Below are 12186 nucleotides of genomic sequence, written 5' to 3' on the forward strand. Positions count from 1 at the left end.
TTAAACCTTTTATTAAGTTCTAGAGTTCGGTGTTTGTGAACTGTGTCCTGGATAATTGCCACGCTTTTGAATGGAAAAACTGAGTTTTTGTTTTGTTGCTGGGTAGCTGCATCTGGGACGTCTCTCCCCGTGTACCAGCTGAAACCTCCGCTTGGACCAGGGAGATTCTTGATTCTGAATGAGAAAGAATTCGCAGGCATGTTGGAAGAGTGTAGGTAAGGAAGGAATTCATTAGAGAGTAGAAATGAATGGCAGCTGCCTTGCAGGAAGCTGAAGCAGGAAAATGTAGAGGTGCCGAGGGAAAGTTCACTGAACATTTTCTTGGTATAGAGCAGATTCCCTTGCCATCTCTTAAAGCCAGAGTCACGTGGTGTCCCAGGTCCGCTGGGATCTGCACTGTGTGGGGACTAGCGCCTATCACCCCAGTACCTCAAGAACTGTGGAGCATGGGATGGAGTGAGATTACATTCTAAGAATTTACCAAAAAAGGAGATTTTCAGACAGGCTCTTGCAGCTGCAGTTGCATCCAGGTCACCCAGCGACGGGAACTCACCGGCCCAAATCTGAGCTCTCAGCAGCCCCTCCCTACTTATCAGGAGTAAAGCAGATACTAAGTGAAGACTTTTAGAAATAGAATGAAGTAACAAAGAAACAATGACATCACTGGAAAAGCACAGAGACAAAACACAATTAAGTTGAGCAGCGAGAAAATTTTAAAGTTCCACACTTAAAGAGAGAAAAAGTGTGGGCCTCCTCAGAGAGGAGGCACACGGAAAGGCTGGGGGTTTCCTCTTTTAAAGATTTTTCAAAGGGCCAGGGGTATAGACTTGTAAAGTGGTCTCAAAATGCTTATCTCCAGTGAGTGGCAGTAAATCTCTTGTCTTCTACTAGCAATCCTCCAGGTAATTCTGCAAAATTAACACAAGAAATTGGACAGTTCCTCTCAGGGATAACAGTTTCCCTCTGCAAACATAACAATCAAGACAGTCCACTGTGCTCCCAAAGCAGACTGAGTTATTGTCTATTTGCTAAAGGATATGTTAGGAATTTTACTACCTAACTTCCTGGTTTTTAAAATGGAATCTTAGCTTTAAAATAGAGTATTTCCTATTCTTACTATACTGTTTATATCTCAGCATTTTTATCATTGGCAAGAAAAGTTAATTATGATGCTTGTCCCAGGTCCCTGACCCACATCAGTTTCAAATATTATTTCCAGGCAAAATCTCAGCTATTTATTTTATCTTTTCCAAAATTGATAAATTAATTTTAGAATTCACCTGGAAGTAAGCCCAAGGACCACTTGACACATTTAGATAAAAAAGATAGTTACAAATAATGTTCTTACAACTATATCACTTTTTAAATGGTGCAAAAATTAATGCCTGTGATACTGGCACAGGAATATATTTTTATGAATACTCCCAGTTCGATTGTGATCCGTTTCCTTGTTAAAATAATAAACCTACATCACTCATCTTTCTGATATATTCTTTACTTTCTAATACTCTATAAAAATTTCCTGAGTTAAATATTCTAATATTTTATTATTGTAAATTATGCAACTTTTCCCTATACTTTATTATCTTATAATTGTACTTTGATATAAAGTGATCTTTTGCATTATTATATGATATAAAAATGATATTTTGGAATTAAATCTGATGCCTTCTTCATTTGTTACTTTCTTCAGTTAATAAAACATCCCTATATTTCCACTTCATGTGGCTAGAGCAAATTAGGACTTAATATGTTATAAGAAATAACATTGGCCAGTGACAGAATGTTCCAGCTCCCCATTTTTCATTGGACACTGAAAGGTTTAACTTCAGAAGATTTCTTTAGAGCTGCGAGTGTTAGGCAGGAAAACAGAAATGAGTAGGGTAGAGAGAGAATTAGGCCAGTAAAGCCCAACAAGGGACTCAAAAAGTTAACCAGCTAAAACTAGAAACCCAGAAAAGACTCAGTTAATGAGTTAATCAGTTAAAGCTCAAATGGCCAGGAGCAACTTGGCCTGGAATGTTTGAATATTCCCCAGATAAAGGAGGGTGTCTCAGCATAGCCCATGTCTTTATTGTGTTAATCATGCAGGCCCAGCTAATTTTTTTTAACTTTACCTGTATGCTGGTTTTCCTCCTTCAACTCTAATCAGGTAATTTGCAACCTGGGCAACTAATTGAGCAAGCAGGCCCAGCCATAAACAATATAGTAAAAGGCAGGAAGGATTCCATCTTAAAGATAAGATTGCATTTTAAAACCCAGGAAGTTAAGAAGTAAGATTCTTAACTTACTCTAGCAAACAGACAGTAACAGCCCACCCTGGGGGCTGGACAGGTGGTCTTCTTTGATATGTTCCCAGACCAAGATGCTGGTATCTCAGGGAGAAATTGGAGCAGTAAATTTCTTGTGTTAAGTTAATTATAACTATTCAGGGACCATTTAACAAGTCTGCATCCCCAGCCCTTTGTCACATTCCTCAAAAATCCTTAAAAGGGGGAACCCCCAACCTTTCAGGGCACACCTCTCTCTGAGGGTTGCCTGTACTTTTTTTCTCTTTAAGTAACTTTAAATAAAACTTGTACTCTACTTTACTACTGTGTCTCTGCCCTTCAGTTCTTTGTTGCGGTGGGGACAAGAACCAAGGAAAATTCACAAGGCCCCCTAACAAGAGGAATAATTTTGGTGAAATCCAAATAGAAACTCTAGGTACTCTAATTAAAACAGTTCTGTAAATATCGGTATGGACAAAGATGTTATCTTGAGAAAAATTATAAATAGCTTTGCATTTTTCTATAAAAGATGAAACTGAAAAGGGCTAGTTTAATCATACAAGTAGTCTATATGGACCTGGAATTCATAGACTATCACAAGTTTAAGTAGTAAAAAGTTATATATCCTCTATTTTCATACCTATAAAACAAAAATAGCTTCCAGACATTTGGGGTGTGATTAAACTTTATAACAAGACCTCAGAGATAAAAGTTAATTTTTTAAATTTGAATCATAACAAACTATGAGGTTGCTAGAAATACACATATATGTGTGTGTTTCTTATACTTGTGTGTGTGTATATGTATATGTACATATATACACACACACATATATATCCACTGAACATGTACAAACACAGATATATTTAGTTTTGGGAGATTCTTCTTTTGTGTGTCATCACCTTCCTAAATATTTACTAAATATTTATGGAGAATATTATCATGTTTGTCAAAAATACTCATTCTTCTAGGCATTAGAAAATGCTGATCATTTGAATGAGCTCCTTGCCATGCCATGTGCATTCTGCATGGCCTACACTTATGACCTTTTAACTTTATTGTTAGAACAAAATGGGAGTTGGAACTAAGTCTGTGCTGCATAACGACCGTGCAAATAACCTATTAAACCTGTATTTCTCTATGGTTCAAGATGTGAAGGAAGTTCTCATATTCAGTGTGTAAATACAGTGACTTCACCTTCCTCTCTATTTTATAACTTAAGATTTCAATGGCACTTTCTTTCTCAACTATAGTGTTTATTGGAATAATTTAATGGGTTTGCTAGGTAGTGAAATATTATTGATTGTTTTCTTACATGATACAACATTTGTGTTCTCAGACTATTTTAGGGGATAAAAATGTGGATAATACTTTGGAGGAAAAATGTAAAACATTTAGGTTTATATGATGAGGTGAATACATTAAATGAAAAGATGAAACTGAAAAGGGCTTAGCTTAATCATACAAGTAGTCTATATGGACCTGGAATTCATAGACTATCACAAGTTTAAGTAGTAAACAGTTATATATCCTTTATTTTCATACCTATAAAACAAAAATAGCTTCCAGACATTTGGGGTGTGATTAAACTTTATAACAAGACCTCAGAGATAAAAGTTAATTTTTTAAATTTGAATCATAACAAATTATGAGGTTGCTAGAAATACACATATATGTGTATGTTTCTTATACTTGTGTGTCATATATGTATCCACTGAACATGTACAAACACAGATATATTTAGTTTTGGGGGATATACAAAATATGATGAAGTAAATACATTAAAATCTATCTTTGGATATTCAATTTTTTGTCATTTAATTTCATGGCTGTTCTAGGGCACTGCCTAAGATCTAGGATTCTGAGCCAGACTGAAAACAGATACTTATTACCTGTCCAATGCTGTCGTTAGTTTTTTTTATGGCACATATTTAGCAAAGTTGGAATAAGGAGGTGTCTGCATTGCAAAGTAGTTAATACAAATCAGATGAATTATTATAGAGAAAGCATTTAGAGTACCTGGGACATGGTACTCAATACATACTAGCTGACCCTATGCCCATGTATACAAGGTGACCACTAACATTTAAAAACTATTCTCTTGTGTGACAAACACCTTCAAAAACATTATTATGGAAAAAACAAACTTTCTTTGAAGTAAAAAGAAGCCTATAATGTAGGTGTAAAATTATTCATATTCCAGATGTATACAGATAACTACTGTTAACTCTAATTACTCTAAAATACAAAGCATTTGTGATATTTTGTTAACTCTTATTACTCTATTTAACATACAAAACATTTGTGATATTTTAAACACCATTCATCTATATCACATAAAATAATAAATATGGTATCATATTAATATTATATAATTTTCTAACAAAATTTGTATTCTGTGACATGTACTGTTGTGACTTTCTTTATATAATTCATAATATATACTCATTTTTTGCAAATTGAAAGATGTTCTTTGAGAAAACAATTAAATTATACTTACATTCCATATGTTACTTAACCATCTTTCTATGGTAGGATATTTAAATTGCTTCCAATATTAACATATACTTGTAACTTATGCTGCAATGCGTATTACCAACCATAATTTCAATGTGTCTCAATTTTGCAATAAAATTTTCCTAAACATTAGCATTTAAGCCTAGAGGTCTAGACTTTTTAACAATTTGGTTAAATGGTCACAGATTGTAATTTTGAGGTGAGATTTATTTATTTGGATGTTGAAAATAGTAGTGTTTGTAGAACACTTGGAAACTTTGGAAATATATAAAGAAAAAAATTAATTCATAATCTAGCCACTTAATATTTTTAATATGTAAAATAACTATTATTCATGTGTACATGTCTTTCAGTGTTTGCATGTGTATGTGTGTATATATATATATAATATATATATATATTATATATATATACAGAGAGAGAGAGAGAGAGAAAGGGGTACAAAGACACAAAGATATTTACATCTTTATATATATATATATATATTTTTTTCAATTTTGTTATCTGTGATAGTAATGTTCTACAAAGTGCCCATGAACACTGCATTAGTGAACATTGAACCATTGCTCCTGGACATAATTTGGTTACTGCAAGCTTCTGGTCACAACATTTTCATTAATTATTCAATACATACCCTTGTTTAATCTATATTTCTGTTCAAAGACAACTTATTTAATATATATTGTTGATTCATGAACATTGAATTCACACCCAATGGCACAATAGCTCATGCCTGAATGAGGCTTATCTAACTCCTGAGTTTTCTCAGCAAAATACATCAGAGCCTTTTCCCATTTAGGAATAATGCGCAGCACTTTTACACTATATTTGGGAGCAATTTTAAACAGCAAAAAGAGAAAATGTGACTACATACAGAAAAAAATGCACTTTTTTACAGTGTGAGAGCTGAAACAGGAAGGTAGCATTACTGTGTTCAACCTCAGCTGGGAACCCAAGCAGGAGACAACTGAAATTTTCACTACTCTGTCCAGGTCTGAATGACAATGAAAGTGCATAGGTATTGATTTGGGGGTTCAAAATAAAATTTAACAAGTAAGTAAATACAAATATGGCATCTATAAATAATGTAGATTGACTTGTAGATATATAGAGATAGAGAAAGAGATGACTTTATGTCTAAGTGTGCCATGCCTACTCCATAATCAGAAAGAAAATAACCTTACTTATAGCAGAAAATTGGTCATACTTTGTTCCAGAGTTAAAGCTAAAATATGTCCTGACTTTACCATTTGATTGCCTTCCTCATTTCATCAAGTTGATGGATGCACCAAAATTCTTTCTCTTCTGATATTCTTTACTCCATCCTACACACACACACTCCTCACACAAGGTATGCACTGGGGAGTTGGCTGCATGATTTCCTTGCCTCTTGAGGTCAAATTCATCTGCCAATATGGCGAAGCTTAGTAAAAGTTTGCCTAGACTGTCAGTCTTGAGACTGGACTATGTATCAAGCCATATACTGTATTTACAAATTGATTTTGTATAAATAAATCCGTTTAATCTTTACATCTCTGAAATTTAAAACTAACAGTTTGTTGTGATCGCTTCTCGGCCTTTTGGCTAAGATCAAGTGTAGTATCTGTTCTTATCAGTTTAATATCTGATACGTCCTCTATCCGAGGACAATGAATTAAATGGATTTTTGGAGCAGGGAGATGGAATAGGAGCTTGCTCCGTCCACTCCACGCATCGACCTGGTACTGCAGTACTTCCGGGAACGGTGCGCCAAAAAAAAAAAAAACAAAAAAACAAAAAAAAACTAACAGTTTGTTATTAACTACTAGGTAGACAGGCATAGTTAATTAACCTTATTGAAATGTATCTGTAAAAATTGTACCTTACCACATGAGCTATTTATGTGACTTTATTGGCTGAATATGAAGTGTTGAGTAGAGTACCTGTAACAAGGTCGGTCTTCAGTGTGTCTATAAAATCTTACGACCACTCCCAATTATTCTGGGACATAATGATCACCCAATTTCTTACTCAAAAGGTTCTCTTTGATAGGATTTTATATTTTGCCTTCTTGTTTCTCAAACCATTTATTTATACTATCAATTATAGATGACAATAATGTTTTCACATGTAGCTGTCTTAAATCTCCATATAGTTCATAAGCACTTTGAGAGCAAAGTCTAAATCACATGTGTTCTATTTTTCTACCAGAATATCTAATAGAATTCAGTCCACATTGGAAATTAACATCTGATAAGATCATTTTAAAAGCTCAATGTATTCTGAAACCTGATCATATTAGGCTAATGAATAATTATTTGGGGCATAGTTATTTTAAGATATTTCATAGCTCACTTTTTATAACTTTTTGTGTTGCCTCCCTTCACTATTTTAGAAAAAAATATATGAATATTTATTTCTAGAAATGTACAAAGAGTGTTACCTTAAATTAGGAAAACTTCCCTAAAACAATTGTTTTTGTGATACATATGGTATGAAAGATACCCACAAATCTGGGCATCTTTCCAGTGGTGCCTCATTGACTTTCCCAAATGTGGTATCATAGAACAGTGAGTTAGTAATTATAAGCGCAAGAGAGTTCTTTATGTTATAATATAAATACCATCAGTAGTAATAACAACCAGGAAGCAAAATTCTTGACAAGTGCACAAATCTTTTTCTAATTAGATTTATGCTTCCATTCACCTGTGTCCTAGATTTTCACATAAGATATTTATGTTTACAACTGACCAAAGTATCCAAAGTAATTTTGTAACTCAAGAACACATTCATATTTGTTATATATGTAAATTTAAGTGCTTATATTTAGATATTCTCTATTTTGAAAGTTCCCAGAACAATGACAAATAATATTAAACATAAAACACAGAATGACTAATTGTGTTGTCATTGTGCCAAGGAAGTGGAATACAGTTATATTAGGGTCAAAAACTGAATGGAAATATAGTTTAATCAACCTTTATGCAGAAACATCTGAAATACTCCATTAAAAGTAGGTAGGTTAGTAAGAGGTGGAACAGACCTCAATTATTGAAGACTTTTTCTTGTAGATTCACCTTGGAACTAAGTTGATGTTAAAATTAACTTGTTGTTCCAGAAGACATAAAATAGTTTTGAAGAAAGGTTTACCTCCTTCTTATATTTTGAGATGGTAAAAACTATCAAAATCAGAACAGCTTACAATATAATTGCAACATAATTCTAATAAACATTTATTAAGTGATTCACTTATATATCAGAGCAGTTTGGTAGAAATTTCTCAACTTTTTTCAAAAATTGAAAAATTATAATCTAGAAAGTCAAGTTAACATCATATATCTAAACAAACTGAAGTGTTAAAATTAAATGATAAACAAGCACTCTAGTATGATAAAAATGAACACTGTCATAGAATTAATAGTATCTATAGAAACTATAGCAGAAAATTTGATTTTTATTTGTTTTATTCCAACTTTCATGATTTGTACCATAGTAATATGTGGAAAAAATTCAGAGATAAGTTTTATCCATCTAAAACTTATCTTGAATCAATTGGCATGGAATTAGTATTTTTGAATAAATACCTATAATTCGTTTTCAGGATTATTATCATGTGAATACATGACACCATTTAGCTGATAGTTGTAATGTGTTCCACACAAATGTTCCATGATATCTTATCTCTTATAATAACAAAGAAAATGGTGCATTTTAGAGAAACCAAATCAAAATTAATTGTAAAATGTGCAACAGATGGTGGAACTTATAATCATTCTATCAGACTAATACTATACTGTCTGCAGTTTGGAATTTGCTTTCCCCAAAAGATTAGGTTGGGTTGCAGCCATATTGACAGCTGGTACATTCCTAATGTAGTTAGTTTGATATACCTCATCTATTAAGTCCTGTACATTTTCCAAAATAACAGATGACTAGTGCAATTGACCACCTGGGAAAAGGCAATTTCAATAGGAAGAGAAAATTGATCTTCTCTTGTGGTGACTGTAGAGTCGCTTACCGCTTTTTCTATTTTGGATGACATTATTAGCACCAGCATATTATTTGCTTTCAAAAAGTACATGTTTTTGGACACAGACAATGATTAAGAGCAATCTATGGACAGCTAGCAGATGCTTTACCCGTCATAGTTCTTAAAAGTGTAAACATGTTTTGTAGAATATCAGTTCAAATGAACAGTTACGACATATATTTTACAGATGCTCCCTAAATAACAATTAGATAATGAATTTCTCTAATATAAGCAAAAAGCATATTTCACAGTTGCACAGTATATAATCATTTGTAGAAACCTAATTGCTGCAAAAATGAAGCTCCTCTTTATAACAAATTAAGACAAGAGAATATTTGACTACAATGGCATGAGAAGCATATGCTATTAAACTATGATTTTAACTTGGCTGTTGCATTGAGGACTGTACGGTTCTCTGGTAAGAACTCCCTATGTCACTACACTGCAATTTATAAATATCTTACATATTTAGAAATTTTTTAAAAAGGTCAAAACTTAACACAATATTATTATATAATAAAACAGTTCTGTTTCTAGCATGTTAATATTTTCAAAATTTTAAAAAATAGAATTCATTTTAGTCTTAAATAAATTGCAAGCCTTAACAGTACAGACACATTCAAACAATAGGCTTTAATCAATAATACAATATTTTCATTTATATCAGACATATGCTTAAGCCAACTGATTTTAAATATGAGAAATAAAAAAAAGATTTTGAGATGGGTAAAATTGTTTACCTGAACAATAACACTGTTATAGGAATATTTAAATATAAAATTAGTAACAGACATTTGTTTTTGTGATTTAATACAATAGCATTTGGGTTTTATTTTGGTTATCACATCAAAACTTTAATGTTTAAATCATATGTAACATAAAAGAAAATGGCAGTAAAACTCCTTTAAGTCAACTGATGGATATTTGTAATTAATAAAACAATTTATTCATACAGGAATATATTTATTTCTCCAGATTTCTTAGTGAACTGAGTAGATGTAATCAAAATGGGAATATAACTCCAAATATATTATATAATCTTTAATCACTTTAAGCATTTTCTTTAATTTAAAGTTCTATTTAAATATAATACCAAGTTTAGTATTTTAAATCTAATATCGATTTTAAGAGCATTAATACTATTCAGGGTTAAATATGCAATCATTGTCTCTGATCTGTATAACAAAATTAACTTTAGAGTGATATCTTATAATTAATGTACTATCATCATTTATGTAATAATGTATATGATTTGGTGTATACATTAATTTATATTAAATTCACAATTTTTCACAGTATATTATACTTCAATGTATATCGTAATATTCAAGAACCTGTGAAATTAAAAAAACGATAAAATAAAAATAATTGCAACATGTGCAATAAATAAATACATGAATAAAAATTCATAATGCTAAATCTCAGAATAGTTGTATTTATCTAAAAGGATTATCATGAAACTCTTATAAACTTATTATTTCACACAGACCTCTTATAGGAATGAGAAAGCAGGACTTGAAATGAAAGAATATAATTCCAGGTAGTGGGTAAGACATCACTGTCTGTTATTGACCAAAAGCTGTCTTTACATTTCGAGTTTCAGTAGTTAGTCACTTTAAAAAGATACAGACTCTAGAGTTCTTCTGGCGTGGAAGGATGAGCCTACTAAAGCCTGTATGGCCTGGTCATTATTTTCTAGGGAATAAAATTACCTTGTATTCCTAGAGTGCATTTGTACTTAACAGAAGTCTTTGCCTGTTGGTTGTACAGCCTCTCCCTAGAAATTCTCAGAATCTCACAATAATGTAATAGCACTATTATCACGTGATCTTATTCTTTGGATTCCACTTATCATAATTTTTCCAGGATTTTACTGCATTCTGTGCCTCATGTGTGCCAAAAATTTTACCTATGTTATCATGTCTAATTTTCAATATTATGCTGGGAGTTAGAACATATTTTATTTTATTGATTATATCAGGTCCATTTTCACATATTAGCAACTCTAAAATCATGCATTACCTCAAAATCTACTGCATTTTATAACTGTTGGCCATGTGGTGGTCATGTGAAAGCTGTTATTTTCTGGCATGTAAGACCTTAATTGTTACTCTGCGGATGGGCAGCCATAACCCCTGAGTACTTTCAGGCCTTGAATCATTAAGGGGCCATTTGAGTGAGAACTGTGAATACTGGCTGCTGTCTGAAAATGTGCTAAGAGCTTCTGGTGGGTATGTGAAAGCCTTATCTTACAACTTCCAGAACTGATGTCGGTGTTTTGGAGGAAAGTCCTGGAGAAGACAGTAAAACACTGTTTTAAGCAGTGCCGTGTCATCTACATTCTCAGTGGCCCAGAGGAAACCAGCATATGTTTGAAAAAATATATCTATTACTCTGAAAAGAAAAGTATTTAGAGAAGTCAGACTGTGAAATAGAGAATGTTTTAAAATTTTACCCAGTATAGGTCATTTATAGTTTCCTATTTATATATATACAAGAATGCTATATATTGTTCAATAAGCCTAAAATAACTTCATTGTAGTATGAAATACCATAGCAATAATATGTTTTAATTTACTATTTCATGTCATTTTTTTTTCTAAGTGGCACCAAAATTATATTCAGTTGCACTTTAAATAGTTTAAATACACCATATCTGTGTATTTACATGGGAAGAAACTTAGGATCAAAATGGGTACTAATTTAATATAGTTTTCCCCTTCAGTCTCTTGTGATGTTGTTCTCAATGAATGAATTTCTGAACGGCCACCCAAAGCAGACAAGAATAAGAAAAGCCTGTAAATATATTTTTAAGTGCCCAAGAAATTTTTTACAATTAAAACTGGCTACAAAAGACTTCTGTAATAGTGTGAAGATATGAGAAATTAAATATTTTTGAAGGAAAAAAATTAGGACCACTCTTCATTCTCGTATGAAATCAGATATTAAAATTAGTAATGTGTAAAAGTAATAATTCCCAATTGCACATCTAAGTTTTGCACTTTTAAAAATAGTAGCTCAAGACTCATCTCTCTGAGTACTGTTAGACATAAATCGGCACTTTGCCGATCTCTTCTGTACTTTTCACTAATTTTACACACCAGATTGAATATTTCCCTTAAATGATGTCTTTAAAGGTGTTTAACAAGTGCCTTTGAGTCTTAACTTTTTCATAGTACTATCTTGTCTTTTCAATAGAAGAGTTGGGAGAATAAAATATAAATATATCCACTTTAGACATCATTTTCAAAATACACTAAAATGGGGTTTGTGTCTATGAATGCAAGGGCTTCTCATTAGCAGAGTGAATGGGGCTATAGCCTGAACTTAGTTAAAACACTTCTGTGCATCCATATGTAGACATTCACACAGAAACACACTTGTACAATT

At 32.3% G+C, this 12186-nt stretch overlaps 1 non-coding gene across 1 annotated transcript; it reads left to right on the plus strand.

Moving 5' to 3' along the window:
• The first annotated feature begins 6351 nt into the window (after positions 1 to 6351).
• Positions 6352 to 6542, plus strand: LOC118971392 (U2 spliceosomal RNA). The gene has a single exon (XR_005059805.2). It is a non-coding gene; the product is annotated as a U2 spliceosomal RNA (small nuclear RNA).
• Positions 6543 to 12186: the final 5644 nt, after the last annotated feature.

This window comes from Manis javanica, chromosome 16, assembly GCF_040802235.1.
Source record: "Manis javanica isolate MJ-LG chromosome 16, MJ_LKY, whole genome shotgun sequence".
In the NCBI taxonomy this organism is placed as follows: domain Eukaryota; kingdom Metazoa; phylum Chordata; class Mammalia; order Pholidota; family Manidae; genus Manis; species Manis javanica.